Genomic DNA, 19,894 nt, shown 5'->3' with positions numbered 1-19,894 from the left:
TATAGTAATTAGCTCTTTACAGTTAATATATGGCTCGCTTGTTTCTCTCACAGACTTTCTTAGTTCTTGTGTCTAAACCGACTGTAAGCTTATCGTCTGCTATTATACTTGCTCTTAGTTTCTGTTCGGTTCTTGGGGAACCGTGGCCGAGAACGAATCCAGCCAGGATTACGTGTTCCTCCAGGCAGAATGGTTCCTGCCTCTGTTCAGGCCAAACGAACGAGCCCCTTACTGTATACGGGTTTGTTTCGGAAGCGAGCCGAACACGCATCTCGATGCAAATCATTGCGCTTCCAGGTTCCCATCATTCGGAATGGAGTATTATTGTCTTGTGTCGACACCAATACACCATGCTGCATTGCTGCTGCCTGCATCTCCGTGCATGCATTCAGGGGAAAAAAAACTACGAGCACAAAACTTACGGAGTATATTTGTTTCCCCTTTTAAATATTAGTCCTTGTCACATTAGATGTTTGGACATATGTATAAAATATTAAATATGGACTAATTACAAAACTAAATACACATATGGAGAGTAATTTGCAAGACGAATTTTTTAAGCCTAATTAGTCCATGATTTGATAATGTGACGCTACCATAAGCATATGCTAATGACGGATTAATTATGTTTAATTAATTCGTCTCACGGATTACTGAGGACTTATTTAATTTGTTTTATTATTATTATCCGAACACTCGATGTGACACCCCCACGTGACACCCTTAAACTTTGGTCCTTAGATTTAAACACCCTAGTACTCAATCTATTTTAAATTTTAAATCGTTTTGATTTTCTAGGTACTCCCTCTATCCCAAATTGTAAGTCATTCCAAGAATCTTGGAGAGTCAAAGATTTTCAAGTTTGACCAAAATTATAAAAAAAATTACAAAGATTTATGACATCAAATAGATATACTATAAAAATATAATTAACAAAGAATCTATTGGTACTTAGTTGGTATCATAAATGTTATTATCTTATTATATAAACTTAGTCAAATTTGAGATGCTTTGACTCTCCAAAATTCTTGGAATGACTTACAATTTGGGATGGAGGGAGTACATATAGAGTAGCTTTTTGGTATACATGTAGATATACGTTATGCAAAATGATTGGCGGCTTGGCGGGCGGCGTCAAAGCAAAGCAAGCAAAGCAAAGCGGCGTGCCATGCGCTTGCGGCTCCCCGCGCGCAGAGCCGACGTGTGCTGCTCCCGCGCCGCGCGCAGCCTCCGTCCGTGCAGCCAGCTAGTAGCTTGCTGCTGCCCGTGTCGGACCGGACCCGCGGGAGGCGTCGGGTGGCGTGTCGTTCGGCGAGATGGGATCGGGGCGCTGTGGCTGACGCTCCGAACCCGCGCGGAGCCTGGCGCGCCCGTGGCGATCGAGGATGGGACGGGACGGGACGGGACGGCGCCTACTGGCTACTGCCTCACGAGTCACGACCTCGCCTCGCCTAGCTAGTGACCAGAGGGGCCTTTTCTCTCTCTCTCTCTTTAATGGAGCAGGAGTATACTGGTATTAAGGTTGTGTTTAGGGGTAGGAAATTGGAATTGAGGGCTACTGTAGCACTTTTATTTTTATTTGACAAATAGTGTTTAAATATGGACTAATTAGGTTCAAAACGTTCCTCTCGTAATTTCCTACCAAACTGTGCAATTAGTTTTTTTTTCGTCTACATTTAATGCTTCATGCACAGGTCGCAAACATTCGATGTGATAGATACTGTAGCACTTTTTTAAAAGTTAGGGTGCAACTAAACACACGCTAATTAGGGGGGACCGCATCTCGATGCAAATCATTGCGCTGCCAGGAGTACCAGGCTCCAATCATTCGGGATGGAGTTTGGAGCACTATTGTCGTGTGTCGACACCATGCTGCATTGTTCTTAGCATGGGTATTCACAAACTTAGACTCATATCTAGAGAGGTTGCTGAAGATATGCGAGTACTCAGTGAGACTTTCGGTACCTTGGGTAAGCCTCATAAACTCTGTATGTTTTAAGAGAGGACTAGGTTCAAAGTTGATGAAGACTCTGGCAAATAACAAGAGTGTGACCTACAATAAATTCATGAGTGATGCGCTCACCCAAGAAAATCATAATAATATTTAAGGGCCTTTGAAGCCGGTGCATCTCAGCAGAGAGCTCCAGTGGTGGCAAGAACCCAATACCGCTCACCTGCTTCAAAATACCGGCCACCTCAGAAGAAGGCCCAGCCAAGCCAAGCAAATAAAGGGTATCATCGGGCATACTCTATTGCTCTACCGCCTAAGGGTGGTGCAGGACAAGTGTAACACCCTGGTGTTACATTGTAACGTTTTGCTGAAACATTTCGTAAGCATCTGAATTATGTGCATTGGTGGATGATAGGTTTTATGAGCCATGTTTGGCTTGGTAACATTTTACGAAACGGAAAAGAAAAAGGTTATGTTTCATGTCATATAACACGTTTATTACCTTAATTGAATTATTGTTAACGCTAAATGTATAAAACGTTTCGTGAATGACGATAAAAAGGTTGCGGCCGATGACATGGATGGCTAGCGCGTACGTCCCGGGGGTTGGGTTTGGGGATTCGACGCGAAACCTTTCAAATCGACGTCTTCCGCGTAAGTTTTGAAGTGGTCGACGAAGCCATCTTCGGCATTAGTTGTAGAGCAATTGGTCTAAGAAGGAGAGCAATGTCGCGACTGATGGTGATAGCTAGGTGTACTCCTATTCGCATCAAGAAATTAGATTAGCGTTTGGGACATGGCGTACGCAAATTCTAGCTGCTTTAAAAGTCGTGCACATCACCAGGCTGGCGCTGGGCGCGGTCACCACCCGATCGGCATTGCCAGCGCGCTGTGCCGCGCGGGCCTGAGCCACTGCCGCGGTCGGCTGCGCTCGCGACGCCGTCCACGCGCACGTATCGCGCGTCCTGACCACCTGCTCGCTGCTGCCGCCTGCGCGCTCTGCCTCGCTGCTGCTCGCATCGCCAACCGACGCGTCGCGCTCGGACCGTCGGCCGTGCTCTGCCTGCCTTGCCCTGCCCCCGCTGTGGCCGTGGTCGGGCGGGGTCCCGCGTCCGTGTCGCTAGCGGCTATGCTCGGCACCGCTCAGTTGACCCTTGGCCGTTTGCGCGTTTAGAAAACTGCCGCTGCGCTGTCGCCTCGGCGTCGCGTCCGCCGTGTCCTTGCCTGGCGCCGGCCGCAGACGTGCCATGCCAGGGCTCGTCGTTTGCTGCAGCGACCGTGCGGACGGCTGTCGGGAGCATGCCCTGGGGTTCCCCTTGGCCAAGCACGGCTGTACCTTGCGTTGACGTTCGCAGGCGAGCCATGCCGCGCCGGGTGTTTCCTCTGTCTCCGTTGTCCCTTTGCCGCCGTCGCGTCTCTTTCCAATTCACCGCTGCGGTTGCACCACGTTCCAATTGGTCTGGCCCGTAGCTCCGTTGGGCAGCCGGTAACCTTTCCCGCCCCTCATTGCAGCCTGTAGCTCTGTCCTGTGCGCCAATTTCGAAGGGCCGAGCTCTCAGGCCATTAAGACCCGAAGTGCTGCGCCGTCGGTTTTCTTCCCCACCAGAGCAGCTCGGTCAAATTCCTCGCACCACTAGCCTCCTTTTCCGTCGGTTGTCACCATGCTCACCCTATCCTAGACCCTACTGCCGTAGTGCATTCCGTGGCGCGGCTGTGCCATTGCCGTGCTCTGCTGAACTCATCACGCGCACATGGCCGGCTTGGCCTGAGCCACCTCCGATCGATTCTTCACGTCTTACAGTTCCGTGGTGAGTCGCTGGTACTCGTCCACTCCGTGTTTTGTTCCAGCCGTGCTGTTGTTCACCGAAACGGCATCGTCGTCCTTGCAGGTTGCCCACCGTCGTGGTCCGTGCTCGCTGCGACGTCTCGGCGCCTGTGTCTCCGTCCGGGGGTTTGCGTTCGCATGTAGGTGAGTATCGGCCCTTTATTTTTGCTTGGAGAGGGCCGGGGTGGCCGTCGTTGGCGTCCAGTGCCGCACCGGCGCGCCGGTGTGTGCTCTGGATGGCCAGGGACCTCCTCGCGGTGAAGAAGAAGAAGTGGGAGGGTGCTGGTGTAAAGCGGTAGACTAGCGAAACAGTACCGTAGAGCCGTTGCAAAATGCCGAGTTCGTCGGGGGTGTTCTTGCTTATTTACCGTTGCGCGCAGGTCTTCCCCTTAGCGGGCCGTTGGCCGGCTGGGCCGCACCTCCGCGTGGGCCGCGCGCTGGCTTTCTGTCCCGCGCGGGCGGGAGGGCAAGTTGGATCGGGCCGCGCGTCGTGGGCCGGCCAAGGAAGTTTCAGTTTTCTCTATTTCATGGTATTAGAAATTGTTTATCTATTTAGGTTATGAGCTGAACTTAAATAATTAGTAGTAAATTGCATGGTTGTCCAAAAATAGCGAAACAAAGTTTGTTAGGTTCGCAAAAATGTCGCCTACCTGGTAGTGCAGTTGGTTCCCCATTAGTGGTTAGGATGGTAGGCTCATAATCTTGAAGTAGAAGGCTTAACGGTATATCGATCTTTAATTGCAAGATTTGTTGTGGTAAACCGACGATAACTTTAGCTTTGAAATCGTTACCGTAGGTTCCTTAGGCATTTATATACTTGCTGTACTGATGATAATCATAGAACGAGTCGTTGGATGACATAGTTGTTATCCTTGCTTTATCATAAACTGACATTAGGAGTATGAATATCCGTAGTCATTGTAAGAATGTAGGACACGGTCATACTTGTTAGTAGTACTGGTATGTGGCTTAGACTTTAGTAGGTAGACCTCACTTAGTAATGTAATAGAGGTACTTTTGCATTGAGAATTGCTGTTGCCATAGTGTAATCATTGCATCGTCATTTCATGTAGATCACGAACAGGTAGACTTCATGCCCGTCGGTGATCCGGAGTACGACGAGGTGATCGAGGAGTACGAGGAGGAGCTTTTCACACAGGAAGGAGACCAGGAGCCTGTTGGTACTGACTTTGCTGACTCGGTACCTACTCAAGGCAAGCCCCGGTGCATAACCCTTATTTTTAAATGACCACTGAATATATTTATATGATATGCATTTACGTTACAGGCATTTTATGGAAGCTACATGCATAAATATATCCACCATGAGTCCTACTAGTACAGGTCGAGTAGCTGCTATGCTCAGGATGTCGGTAGCGTGAGTAACCTGTCGTTACTCGCAAATAGGTGATTAAACTATGATATCATGATGAAATAATGGAAAGGAAAATGGTGACCGGACAGGGATGTGAATTTGGGTACTGGTGGGTGTGAGGGGTTGTGTCCTGCGGCCAACAGGGCATAGCCCGGTTACACATTTTTCCCTGTCTATGTCGATTAAGGACCGGTCGTTGCATATGACTCTAGGCAAGTCACAGATTATTGTCCCGAGCACATACTTGGGTATGGGCGCAGGGAAGGCTTGCTGCTCTCTTGTCGCGAATCCGGCTCTTTCCGGACCGACAGATGGGAAGAGGAGGTGGTGGTGGTCCTTGCACCGCACTAAGTCCGGGACTTAGAGGCGGGGGCTTGGAGTCCAAGTTTGGACGGGGACCTGGACACCCGGGACAGGAGAGTGGTGGGTTAGTCCTGTTTGTGCCTGGGGTACAAGTGGGGCGTGTGTCTTCAGGGCACCCAGCTGGGCACATTGATTCGCGAATCGCCGGGTTACCCGGTATGGCTTGTCTGCGGTTTAGCACCGTAGTAAGAACTGGAAGTGGAAAAGGAGAAGAAACAGTATCGATTGCTCAACTCTTGCTTGAAAGTAGCACAGGTGCTTATATAGATTGACTAGATAAAAACTTAATACGGCTGATAATAATAATATATCAAGAAGGACTCACTATTAGTACTGCTTTTGGCTAAAAGAAAACCAGCAACCATAAAGCCTAGCATATTCCTTGGAGTCGGGAAAGTATTCCCACTATCGGATAAGTCTTGCGAGTACATTGTGTACTCAGGGTTATTTACCCCTGTTGCAGGTGATGCTTGAGGAGTACCTTGTGTGGAGGATTCTTCTGGTGGGCTCAGACGGAATTCTCGTTATCTTATCGCTAGATGTTATCTTTTAATATTCCGCTGTTTATCGTTCTGAACTCTGTATTTGGTATTGTAATAATGTACTTTTCAGAAACTCTAATGTATGAGATGGACTTGTGTTGTAACTCGTTTTCATTATTGGATCCTTGGGGAAAAATGTGGATCTTTCGGGCTCTCCCTCGGGGTGTGTCCGACGGATACCGCTCGCGGTAGTGGCTTTCGGGGTGCTTAGTGTCTGGTGGAAGACGAGCGCCTCCGTAAGTACGCTATTTCAGGTGGTTCTGTCACAGTTGGTACTAGTGCCAATAATGGTCACGAGTTCCTCACTCTTTTACAAAACTAAAAGTTTGACCAACAAAAGTTTTGCGAAAAGTAGGATGCGATTAAGTTAAGTTATATAAGTATAAGCCCTAGCTATATGGTGTATCTAGGATAGCGGCACTGGTTTTACCTAATCAGTTTTCTGTAGGTACACTGACTTACGTTGCGTAAGAAATCGCTTAGTAGACGGAAAGTGAGTGTGCGATGTGCCGAACATGTTACGAACGCCGCTATATTCCGGCTTGAGTGAACATATAGGTCGAAGCATGCATCGTATAATAGCATCTTACTTGCACTAGGAATCCCCCTTCACGTATAATGAAAGTAGTAAATGGGCAGGACTAACTTAATGAGTACTTTAATAAAATGTGCTGCTATCTCTCTAATCCCTAGGTTCTAATCGGGAAGGTGTCCTAATGGATGGTTCGTCTCTCTTGCAGATGAACCTGAGGTCCGGACGTGGGAGCACTAGTTCGGGAGCGGCCAACGAGGGCCATGGTGACAGTGCTCGGGCCGTTGAGCGTGACAATGAGGGAGCTCGGGAGGTTCCACCTTTGGTTCCTCATCCTTTCCCACCGCCTCCGCCGCTGTCCGCCGCGGAGGTCATGGTGGAGTTGTTGGCTGCTCGTCGGGAGTCAGCCGCTGCTCGTCAGGAGACTGCTCGTGCCTTGGAGATTATGGCACAGGCCGTCGCGGGTCTCGCCCGTGGAGGCCCCGGAGGCAACGGTGGGAATGGGGGTGGTGCTCGTCGTCCTGAGGGACAGTCCTCTTACCAGGACTTTCTCAAGACCCACCCGCCCACGTTCACGCCGTCGGATGATCCGTTGGAGGTGGAGCACTGGCTTCGCACGCTGGAGCAGAAGTTTCGGCTGCTCGGAGTGGCCAACGAGCAGAAGGTGCACTTTGCGTCCCAGCAGCTTTTGGGGTCCGCAGGTGCCTGGTGAGAGGCTTTCCTGGCCGCGGAGCTGCCGGATCATCCGGCAACGTGGCAGGAGTTCTCCACCGCCTTCCGCGAGTTCTTCATACCTGCTGGCGTTATCCACCAGAAGGTGACCGAGTTCATGGAGTTGCGTCAGGGGAGCAGGACGGTAATGGAGTATGTGAATCAGTTCAACCACTTGGCTCAGTATGCTGGTAGTCAGGTGGACACGGATGACAAGAAGAAGGATCGCTTCTTTCGTGGTCTCACTCCAGTCCTTCAGGAGAAACTGTACCTGGGGAACTATCAGACCTTTGGGGCTCTGATGAACGCCGCCATTGCTCTTGAGGGTTTTCAGCGGGCATCTCAGGCGGATTGGAAGCGGAGGAGGGTGGCAGCTGGATCCTCCAGCCACCCTCATACTCAGAAGGTGCAAATTGTGAGGCGGGGGTCCTATCAACCATCCGGTGGGCCTCCGTTTCGGTCACCCCAGCAGACCTCACAGACTTCCGCTACTCAGTACAAGGCACCTCAGCAGCAGGTGCAGCCCTAGCAGACTTAGGGACAGCAGGTCCCACCTCGTCAGGGATTCGGGAACAAGCCTGGTGCTTGCTTCAAGTGTGGCAAGGAGGGCCACTATGCCAGGGAGTGTCCTCAGCAGCAGACAGCTCAGCCGTCTCAGCCGTCTGCAAATTCCAGGCTGATTAAGAGGACTTTCATCAAGAGGAAGGTGCCCAGCAGATCTGGTCAGGTGCACTTCATGGATGCTCAGCAGGTTGTGCATCAGGAGACAGTTATGGCTGGTATGTTTACCATCGAATCCCATCCAGCTTTGGTGTTGTTTGATTCTGGTGCATCGCATTCCTTTATGAGCATGGGGTTTGTAGAGCGGCACAATTTATCACTTGTGGCTATACCGTATGCCTATAAGATCCGTACTGCGGGTTCTCAGATGTTCATCAATACCCGCACGGATACTATAAGTTTGGTATTAGCCACCCACACTTACCGTCTACAGTTCATGATAATGCCTGGGCAAGGCATTGATGTCATTCTTGGGATGAACTGGTTGCGGGTGTATGGGGTAGTATTGGATATGAAAAGAAGAAGTGTAGAGTTACGGCTTCCGTCTTCTGAGGATAGGATGTCTCTCATCATGCCCTCAGAACTGGTCTTACCTGTTGCTGCCCATGCTGAAGTCGTCCCTGATCTTACCTCCATTCCAGTAGTATGTGAGTTCCCAGATGTTTTCCCTGAGGATCTTCCTGGATTGCCACCGGACCGTGAGGTAGAATTCTCCATTGAGCTTGAGCCTGGTACTGCTCCTATCTCTAGACGTCCGTACCGCATGGCTCCAAGAGAGCTAGCAGAAATGAAGAAGCAACTGGAGGAGTTGATGGACAAGGGTTTCATCCGCCCAAGTTCTTCACCATGGGGTTGCCCAGCGATTTTCGTGAAGAAGAAGGATGGTACACTGCGGATGTGTGTGGATTACTACCCTCTCAATGCGGTAACAGTTAAGAACAAGTATCCCTTGCCCCGCATAGATACTTTGTTTGATCAGTTAGCTGGTGCCAAGGTGTTCTCAAAGATAGACCTCCGGTCAGGCTACCATCAGATCAAGATCAGGCCACAGGATATACCAAGGACAGCTTTCTCTACTAGGTATGGGTTATACGAATACCTAGTGATGTCTTTTGGCCTCACCAATGCCCCGGCCTTCTTCATATACCTGATGAACTCAGTTTTTATGCCAGAGCTAGATAAGTTTGTGGTAGTTTTCATTGACGACATCTTAATCTATTCCAAGGATGAGGAAGAGCATGCCCGTCACCTCTGGATAATACTGACTCGGCTAAGGGAGCACCAGCTGTATGCTAAATTCAGCAAGTGCGAGTTTTGGCTTGATCGAGTGCAGTTTTTGGGACATGTGTTGACACCTGAGGGCGTTTCTGTGGATCCTAGCAAGGTGCAAGATGTAGTAGATTGGAAGCCTCCAAGGTCTGTGCACCAAATCCGTTAGTTTCTTGGGCTGGCTGGATACTATCGACGTTTCATCCCTGATTTCTCCAAGATAGCCCAGCCCATGACTAAGCTACTCCAGAAAGAAGCTAAGTTTGTTTGGGGTCAAGCTTGTGAAGAAGCTTTTCAGTCCCTGAAGACTTTTCTGACCACTGCCCCTATGTTGGCTCAACCTGATATTGAGAGGCCCTTTGATGTTTACTGTGATGCCTCGAAGACAGGATTGGGGTGTGTGCTTATGCAAGAAGGGCGTGTGATAGCTTATGCTTCGTGCCAACTAAAGAAGCACGAGGCGAACTACCCTACCCACAATTTAGAGCTAGCTGTTGTAGTTCACTCTCTGAAGATTTGGAGGCATTACTTGTTAGGCAACAAAGTGCATATCTTCACGGACCACAAGAGCCTTAAGTATATTTTCACTCAGTCTGAGTTAAACATGAGACAAAGGAGATGGTTAGAGTTGATCAAGGATTATGATTTGGAAGTTCACTATCACCCAGGAAAAGCCAATGTGGTGGCTGATGCTTTGAGTCGTAAGTCGCATCAGGTTGAGGAAATACTCTTGTCACTCCACCACACTGAGGTGCTGGCTCAGATTGCTTTGACCTCAGAATTGCTAGAGCAAATTATTCAGGAACAGAAGGGAGATCACGAAGAGATTCCTCACATCAAGAAGTTGCTTGCAGAAGGGCGTGGACCTCATTTTAGCATTGATGAGCTGGGAGTCGTGAGATACAAGAATAGACTGGTGGTTCCATCTAATGAGGAGCTGAAAAGAAAGGTTTTGCAAGAAGCCCATCATTCCAAGCTGTCTATCCACCCTGGTAGCAACAAGATGTATTATGATCTGCGCAGGCTGTACTGGTGGTCATACATGAAGCAGGATATCACCCAGTTCGTTGCGGAATGTGACACTTGTGGCAGAGTCAAGGCAGATCATATGCGTACTCCTGGATATCTACAGCCCTTGCACATTCCTGTTTGGAAATGGGAGGATATTTCCCTAGATTTTATTATGGGTTTACCCCGCACCTCCTCTGGTTTTGATTCTATTTGGGTCATCGTGGACCGTCTCACCAAGTCTGCCCACTTCCTTCCGGTGGACACTAGATACAATGCAAAGAAGTATGCGGAGTTATACTTTGATTGGATTGTGACCCTACATGGAGTTCCTCTCACCATCATCTCTGATAGAGGGTCAGTTTTCGTCTCTCGTTTCTGGGAGAAACTACAGGAGTGTTTGGGTACTCGCCTTCTCAGGAGCTCGGCATACCACCCATAGATAGATGGCCAAACTGAGAGGGTGAACCAGGTGCTCGAGGATATGCTACGGGCTTGTACAATCTCTTTTCCTAAGAAGTGGGATCAGTGCTTGAAGCTGGCCGAATTTTCTTATAACAACAGCTATCAGGAGAGTATCCGTATGGCACCATTTGAAGCTTTATATGGACAGAAGTGTCGAACACCACTAAATTGGGTTGAAGTAGGAGACCGTGGGTACTTTAGGCCTGATTTCATAAAGGAGGCTCGAGAGAAAGTAAATATAATTCGTGAACACTTGAAGTCAGCTCAGAGTCGACAGAAGGCTTACGCAGACAAGCGAAGAAGACCTTTAGAATTTGCAGCTGGAGATTATGTGTATCTCAAGGTATCTCCTATGAGAGGGGTACATCGGTTTGGTGTTCATGGCAAGTTAGCCCCTCGGTATGTGGGCCCATACAAGGTGTTGCAGCAGTGTGGTCCCGTGGCTTATCGTCTCCAACTCCCCGAAATTCTCTCGGCAGTTCATAATGTATTTCACGTCTCGCAACTGAAGAAATGCCTCCGAGTTCCTGAAGAATCTGTGGAAATAGAAGGACTTCCGCTCCAACCTGATCTATCCTACGTGGAACATCCTATAAAAATCTTGGATGAGAAGGAGAGAGTGACCAGGAACAGGGTGATAAAGTTTTACAAGGTACAATAGCAAAACCATTCAGAGGACGAAGCCACCTGGGAGCAAGAGAACTACTTAACAAAGCATTACCCCCATCTCCTCTCTAGGTCGGATAGTTAGTTTGCGCAAATGTACTCCATACCTTTTCTCGCACTAGGCACATGAAATCTCGGGTCGAGATTTTGTTTTAGGGGGGTAGATTTGTAACACCCTGGTGTTACATTGTAACGTTTTGCTGAAACATTTCGTAAGCATCTGAATTATGTGCATTGGTGGATGATAGGTTTTATGAGCCATGTTTGGCTTGGTAACATTTTACGAAACGGGAAAGAAAAAGGTTATGTTTCATGTCATATAACACGTTTATTACCTTAATTGAATTATTGTTAACGCTAAATGTATAAAACGTTTCGTGAATGACGATAAAAAGGTTGCGGCCGATGACATGGATGGCTAGCGCGTACGTCCCGGGGGTCGGGTTTGGGGATTCGACGCGAAACCTTTCAAATCGACGTCTTCCGCGTAAGTTTTGAAGTGGTCAACGAAGCCATCTTTGGCATTAGTTGTAGAGCAATTGGTCTAAGAAGGAGAGCAATGTCGCGACTGATGGTGATAGCTAGGTGTACTCCTATTCGCATCAAGAAATTAGATTAGCGTTTGGGACATGGCGTACGCAAATTCTAGCTGCTTTAAAAGTCGTGCACATCACCAGGCTGGCGCTGGGCGCGGTCACCACCCGGTCGGCATTGCCAGCGCGCTGTGCCGCGTGGGCCTGAGCCACTGCCGCGGTCGGCTGCGCTCGCGACGCCATCCACGCGCACGTATCGCGCGTCCTAACCACCTGCTCGCTGCTGCCGCCTGCGCGCTCTGCCTCGCTGCTGCTCGCATCGCCAACCGACGCGTCGCGCTCGGACCGCCGGCCATGCTCTGCCTGCCTTGCCCTGCCCCCGCTGTGGCCGTGGTCGGGCGGGGTCCCGCGTCCGCGTCGCTAGCGGCTGTGCTCGGCACCGCTCAGTTGACCCTTGGCCGTTTGCGCGTTTAGAAAACTGCCGCTGCGCTATCGCCTTGGCGTCGCGTCCGCCGTGTCCTTGCCTGGCGCCGGCCGCAGACGTGCCATGCCAGGGCTCGTCGTTTGCTGCAGCGACCGTGCGGACGGCTGTCGGGAGCACGCCCTGGGGTTCCCCTTGGCCAAGCACAGCTGTACCTTGCGTTGACGTTCGCAGGCGAGCCATGCCGCGCCGGGTGTTTCCTCTGTCTCCGTTGTCCCTTTGCCGCCGTCGCGTCTCTTTCCAATTCACTGCTGCGGTTGCACCACGTTCCAATTGGTCTGGCCCGCAGCTCCGTTGGGCAGCCGGTAACCTTTCCCACCCCTCATTGCAGCCTGTAGCTCTGTCCTGTGCGCCAATTTCGAAGGGCCGAGCTCTCGGGCCATTAAGACCCGAAGTGCTGCGCCGTCGGTTTTCTTCCCCACCAGAGCAGCTCGGTCAAATTCCTCGCACCACTAGCCTCCTTTTCCGTCGGTTGTCACCATGCTCACCCTATCCTAGACCCTACTGCCGTAGTGCATTCCGTGGCACGGCTGTGCCATTGCCGTGCTCTGCTAAACTCATCACGCGCACATGGCCGGCTTGGCCTGAGCCACCTCCGATCGATTCTTCACGTCTTCCAGTTCCGTGGTGAGTCGCTGGTACTCGTCCACTCCCTGTTTTGTTCCAGCCATGCTGTTGTTCACCAGAACGGCATCGTCGTCCTTGCAGGTTGCCCACCGTCGTGGTCCGTGCTCGCTGCGACGTCTCGGCGCCTGTGTCTCCGCCCGGGGGTTTGCGTTCGCATGTAGGTGAGTATCGGCCCTTTATTTTTGCTTGGAGAGGGCCGGGGTGGCCGTCGTTGGCGTCCAGTGCCGTACCGGCGCGTCGGTGTGTGCTCTGGATGGCCAGGGACCTCCTCGCGGTGAAGAAGAAGAAGTGGGAGGGTGCTGGTGTAAAGCGGTAGACTAGCGAAACAGTACCGTAGAGCCGTTGCAAAATGCCGAGTTCGTCGGGGGTGTTCTTGCTTATTTACCGTTGCGCGCAGGTCTTCCCCTTAGCGGGCCGTTGGCCGGCTGGGCCGCACCTCCGCGTGGGCCGTGCGCTGGCTTTCTGTCCCGCGCGGGCGGGAGGGCGAGTTGGATCGGGCCGCGCGTCGTGGGCCGGCCAAGGAAGTTTCAGTTTTCTCTATTTCATGGTATTAGAAATTGTTTGTCTATTTAGGTTATGAGCTGAACTTAAATAATTAGTAGTAAATTGCATGGTTGTCCAAAAATAGCGAAACAAAGTTTGTTAGGTTCGCAAAAATGTTGCCTACCTGGTAGTGCAGTTGGTTCCCCATTAGTGGTTAGGATGGTAGGCTCATAATCTTGAAGTAGAAGGCTTAACGGTATATCAATCTTTAATTGCAAGATTTGTTGTGGTAAACCGACGATAACTTTAGCTTTGAAATCATTACCGTAGGTTCCTTAGGCATTTATATACTTGCTGTACTGATGATAATCATAGAACGAGTCGTTGGATGACATAGTTGTTATCCTTGCTTTATCATAAACTGACATTAGGAGTATGAATATCCGTAGTCATTGTAAGAATGTAGGACACGGTCATACTTGTTAGTAGTACTGGTATGTGGCTTAGACTTTAGTAGGTAGACCTCACTTAGTAATGTAATAGAGGTACTTTTGCATTGAGAATTGCTGTTGCCATAGTGTAATCATTGCATCGTCATTTCATGTAGATCACGAACAGGTAGACTTCGTGCCCGTCGGTGATCCGGAGTACGATGAGGTGATCGAGGAGTACGAGGAGGAGCTTTTCACACAGGAAGGAGACCAGGAGCCTGTTGGTACTGACTTTGCTGACTCGGTACCTGCCCAAGGCAAGCCCCGGTGCATAACCCTTATTTTTAAATGACCACTGAATATATTTATATGATATGCATTTACGTTACAGGCATTTTATGGAAGCTACATGCATAAATATATCCACCATGAGTCCTACTAGTACAGGTTGAGTAGCTGCTATGCTCAGGATGTCGGTAGCGTGAGTAACCTGTCGTTACTCGCAAATAGGTGATTAAACTATGATATCATGATGAAATAATGGAAAGGAAAATGGTGACCGGACAGGGATGTGGATTTGGGTACTGGTGGGTGTGAGGGGTTGTGTCCTGCGGCCAACAGGGCATAGCCCGGTTACACTTTTTTCCTTGTCTGTGTCGATTAAGGACCAGTCGTTGCATATGACTCTAGGCAAGTCACAGATTATTGTCCCGAGCACATACTTGGGTATGGACGCAGGGAAGGCTTGCTGCTCTCTTGTCGCGAATCCGGCTCTTTCCGGACCGACTGATGGGAAGAGGAGGTGGTGGAGGTCCTTGCACCGCACTAAGTCCGGGACTTAGAGGCGGGGGCTTGGAGTCCAAGTTTGGACAAGGACCTAGACACCCGGGACAGGAGAGTGGTGGGTTAGTCCTGTTTGTGCCTGGGGTACAAGCGGGGCGTGTGTCTTCGGGGCACCCAGCTGGGCACATTGATTCGCGAATCGCCGGGTTACCCGGTACGGCTTGTCTGCGGTTTAGCACCGTAGTAAGAACTGGAAGTGGAAAAGGAGAAGAAACAGTATCGATTGCTCAACTCTTGCTTGAAAGTAGCACAGGTGCTTATATAGATTGACTAGATAAAAACTTAATACGGCTGATAATAATAATATATCAAGAAGGACTCACTATTAGTACTGCTTTTGGCTAAAAGAAAACCAGCAACCATAAAGCCTAGCATATTCCTTGGAGTCGGGAAAGTATTCCCACTATCGGATAAGTCTTGCGAGTACATTGTGTACTCAGGGTTATTTACCCCTGTTGCAGGTGATGCTTGAGGAGTACCTTGTGTGGAGGATTCTTCTGGTGGGCTCAGACGGAATCCTCGTTATCTTATCGCTAGATGTTATCTTTTAATATTCCGCTGTTTATCGTTCTGAACTCTGTATTTGGTATTGTAATAATGTACTTTTCAGAAACTCTAATGTATGAGATGGACTTGTGTTGTAACTCGTTTTCATTATTGGATCCTTAGGGAAAAATGTGGATCTTTCGGGCTCTCCCTCGGGGTGTGTCCGACGGATACCGCTCACGGTAGTGGCTTTTGGGGTGCTTAGTGTCTGGTGGAAGACGAGTGCCTCTGTAAGTACGCTATTTCGGGTGGTTCTGCCACAACAAGGCAACTCGAAGACACCGCCTAACAATCAACCATGTTCCAATTGCAACAAGACTGGTCATTGGACGACGGAGTGCCCTTACCCCAAGAAGAACAATCAGAGGCCAGCAGCTGCAAATGCACGCCCGAGGTATGTGCATTACACCACCATGGAAGAGATTCTCTCTGGCGAGGTTGTCACAGCTGGTATGTTTCTTGTGAACCATCATCCTGTAGTTGTTCTATTTGATTCTGGAGCTTCACATTCATTCATGAGTCCAACATTTGCATCCAAATATAATCAGATGGTAGTTACTGTAGAAAATGGGGGCTATTGTACAGGTGCGTCTGGGAGCCAAATCTCCACGAATCAAATAGTTAGGGAAGTACGTATCTTGATAAGTAATAGGGAGTACACTATCGATCTAGTGGTATTGCCTGGTTTGGGGATAGATGTAATTTTAGGAATGAAGTGGATGAGCGGTCATAGAGTTCTTATTGATACCTCCACTAGAGTAATTATGTAGAGAGAACCCAAGACCAACGAGGCATTTCTGGTGCCCCTTCCCAGAGAAACTGACCTTCATAATACAGCTAATGCCATCCAGCTTCTGACAATTGCTGATATTCCGGTAGTATGTGAGTTTCCGAATGTCTTTCCTGATGAATTGCCGGGATTACCGCCTGATAGAGAGATAGAGTTCAAGATAGAATTGTTACCGGGTACCGCATCCATCTCCTGAAGATCTTATAGGATGTCGCCTAACGAGTTGGCAGAACTGAAGATTCAACTACAAGAACTGTTAGAGAAGGGTCTCATTCGCCCTAGTTCATCATCATGGGGTTGTCCAGCCATATTCGTGAAAAAGAAGGATGTCTTTGCGGATGTGTGTGGACTGTCAACCACTCAATGTTGTTACTATCAAGAACAAATATCCTTTGCCTCGCATTGATATCTTATTTGATCAATTGGCGAAAGAAAAAGTGTTCTCTAAGATTGATTTGAGGTAAGATTATCACCAAATCAAGATTAGGCCGGAAGACATACCTAAGATGACTTTTTCCACTAGGTATGGCCTTTATGAGTATTTAGTCATGTCCTTTGGATTGACCAATGCTCCTGCCTATTTCATGTATTTGATGAACTCGGTGTTCATGCCGAACTTGACAAGTTCGTGGTTGTGTTTATTGATGATATCTTGATTTATTCAAAAACTGCAGAAGAGCATGAGGAGCATTTGAGAGTGGTGTTGTCAAGACTAAGAGAGCATAAGTTGTATGCAAAGTTTAGTAAATGTGAGTTTTGGTTGAAGAAGGTACCTTTCCTAGGTCACGTATTATCTGAAGATGGAATTTCTGTAGACCCATCCAAAGTGCAAGAAGTGTTGGATTGAAAAGCCCCAACCTCTGTTCATGAGGTTCGAAGTTTTCTGGGCTTAGAAGGATATTATCATCGGTTTATCCCAGATTTCTTCAAGATAGCCAAGCCTATGACGAGGTTACTTCAGAAGGATGAAAAGTTTGTATGGACACCACAGTGTGAAGCAGATTTTCACACTTTGCGGACTCTGTTAACTACTGCTCCTGTTTTAGCACAACCTGACATTGAGAAACCATTTGATGTATTTTGTGATGCCTTAGGTACCGGTTTAGGGTGTGTTTTAATGCAGGAAGGCTGAGTCATTGCTTACGCCTCGCGTCAATTGAGAAAGCATAAAGTCAATTATCCAACTCATGATTTAGAGCTAGCAGCAGTTGTCCATGCTCTAAAAATTTGGAGACATTACCTGCTTGGTAATGTTTGCCACATCTACACTAATCACAAAAGCCTTAAGTACATTTTCACTCAACCTGAGTTGAACATGAGGCAGCGCAGATGGTTGGAATTGATCAAGGATTACAACCTAGAAGTGCATTATCATCCGGGAAAGACCAATGTGGTTGCCGATGCCTTAAGCCGGAAGTATCATTGTAATTCTTTGTTGGAAGATGGTTTCAATTTATTGCATCCAACAGTCTTACACAATATCACTGTTGGTTGCTCTCTTGAGTCGAAAATCATTGAGCTCCAAAAGACTGATGTTGGTATATTCCATATCAAAAGAAAGATGAAAGAAGAAAGTAAGTAGTTTCGATTGGATGAGAATGGTGTTCTATGGTTTAAAGATCGACTTGTAGTGCCAAAAGATAGGGAGTTGAGAAACCAAATTCTAGAGGAAGCTCATTCTTCCAAGCTATCCATTCACCCGGGTAGCAGCAAGATGTACCAAGACTTGAAACCTCAATTTTGGTGGACAAAAATGAAGAAAGAAATTGCGGTATACGTTGCTAGATGTGATAACTGTTGTCGAGTTAAGACCATTCATATGAAACCAGCAGGGTTACTTCAGCCACTGTCTATTTCAAGTTGGAAATAGGAGGACATTAGTATGGATTTTATTGTCGGACTTCCAACCACTCAAAAGGGTCATGATTCTATATGGGTAATTGTTGACCGTCTCACCAAGTCTGCACATTTTATTCCCGTCAATGTCAGTGTCGACCTCATTAATATGCAAAGTTATACATTGATCAAACTATAAGATTGCATGGTGTACCTAAGAGTATTGTATCAAATCGAGGGCCCCAGTTTGTTAATCATTTTTTGGAACACCTGCACAAGTACTTAGGTACCACATTGATTCGCAGCTCTGCTTATCACCCCCAGACAGCAGGTCAAACTGAGCGTGTGAATCAGATCTTGGAAGATATGTTGAGAGCATGTGTGATTTTTTCCAAAGGTTCATGGGAAGATTGGTTACCTTTGGCTGAATTCTCTTACAATAATAACTTTCAAGAGAGCATCAAGATGACTCTGTTTGAAGCTTTATATGATCGCAAGTGTAGGACCCCTCTGAATTGGATTGAGCCTGGTGAAAGAAGATATTATGGTATTGACTTTGTCAAAGAAGCTGAAGAACAAGTTCAAATCATTCAACAACATATAGAAGCTGCTCAATCAAGACAAAAGAGTTATGCAGATAAAAGGAGAAGTCCTATTGTGTTCTAAATTGGAGATTATGTGTATCTGAAGGTGTCCCCAATGAAGAAAGTACAAAGGTTTGGAGTGAGACGAAAACTTGCTCCTAGGTATATTGGTCCATATCAGATCATTGCACAAAAAGGACCAGTGGCTTACAAACTCCAGTTACCTCTGAAATGAGAGCTATATTCAATGTTTTCCATGTCTCTCAACTCAAGAAATGTCTTCGTGTGCCCGAAGAAGATATTGAACCCGCTAGTGTCAAGATTCAATCGGATTTGACCTATGAAGAAAGACCTATTCGAGTGCTTGAAGAAATGGAAAGAGTGACTCGTAGAAAAGTCATTAAGTTCTACAAGGTGATTTGGAATAATCATAGTGAGCAAGACGCTACGTGGGAGCGCGAGGATTATCTTCGTGAGGTCTATCCGGTTTTCTACGAGAGATGGTAGGTTGTGCAAATCTTGGGGCGAGATTTCCTTAAGGGGGGAAGGGCTGTAACACCCTAGGTGTTAAGCATGCATTTAGCATTGGCATTGCATGAGCACAAGCATCATTGATCATTCATGAGCATGAGCATTTCAAATTTTATCTCTATAATTGCTTATATCACATGTGTTGTCACTAAAATGCTTTACATATGCTAGGGGTTACATGTAACCAATGTATAAGATGTTTGTGGGACAAGCATTTCTCGGTTTATCAAATGATCATACATAGTGCAATATAGTCAGAACAAGGTGTTGCATAATACAAACCCAGGAAAGAAAGGGAGTCTAATCCATAGAACTTTTTCCGCTCCTTTATGCTGCCTGCATCTCCATGCATGCATTCAGAGGGAAAAAAACTACAAAGTAAGTATATATTACTCAATACATTTTAAATTTTAAGTCGTTTTGATTTTCTAGGTACATATTGAGTAGCTTTTTGCTATACATGTAAATATACATTATGCATAGACATCTAATAAAATTTATAAAACTAAAAAAGCCAAAATGACTTAGATTACAATTTGGAACGGCATAAGTATTGTCTAAAAGGAATGCACATCGAGAAGTCAAATTTTATCAGACTTGATTTCATTTATAAAAGATAGAATCGACATTTGTATCTTCAAACATGTTTATCATGAAAACATTTTCGACCATTAATCTAATGATATTATGTTGTTCGTCTCAATAACAGCAGGGAGTAGCATCTACTTCCGTCACTGATTCTCGCCACGTACGGACAGGGATGCTTGCAATGCAGAGCGCAGAGTTAACCTCCTTGCCGGCAATGGAATCTGCGTCGCATCGCATGCATGCTGTCATGTTCGTTCGTATGCACCCGGCCCAGTCACGCCCTGCGCATATATGAGGCCAAATCTAATTGTCTCGTTTTTTTTTTTTTTGCATGTTCTTCCAGCGTAACAGAG

Source organism: Miscanthus floridulus, chromosome 18, assembly GCF_019320115.1.
Source record: "Miscanthus floridulus cultivar M001 chromosome 18, ASM1932011v1, whole genome shotgun sequence".
Lineage (NCBI taxonomy): Eukaryota > Viridiplantae > Streptophyta > Magnoliopsida > Poales > Poaceae > Miscanthus > Miscanthus floridulus.
Note: the sequence above shows the minus strand (reverse complement) of the source record.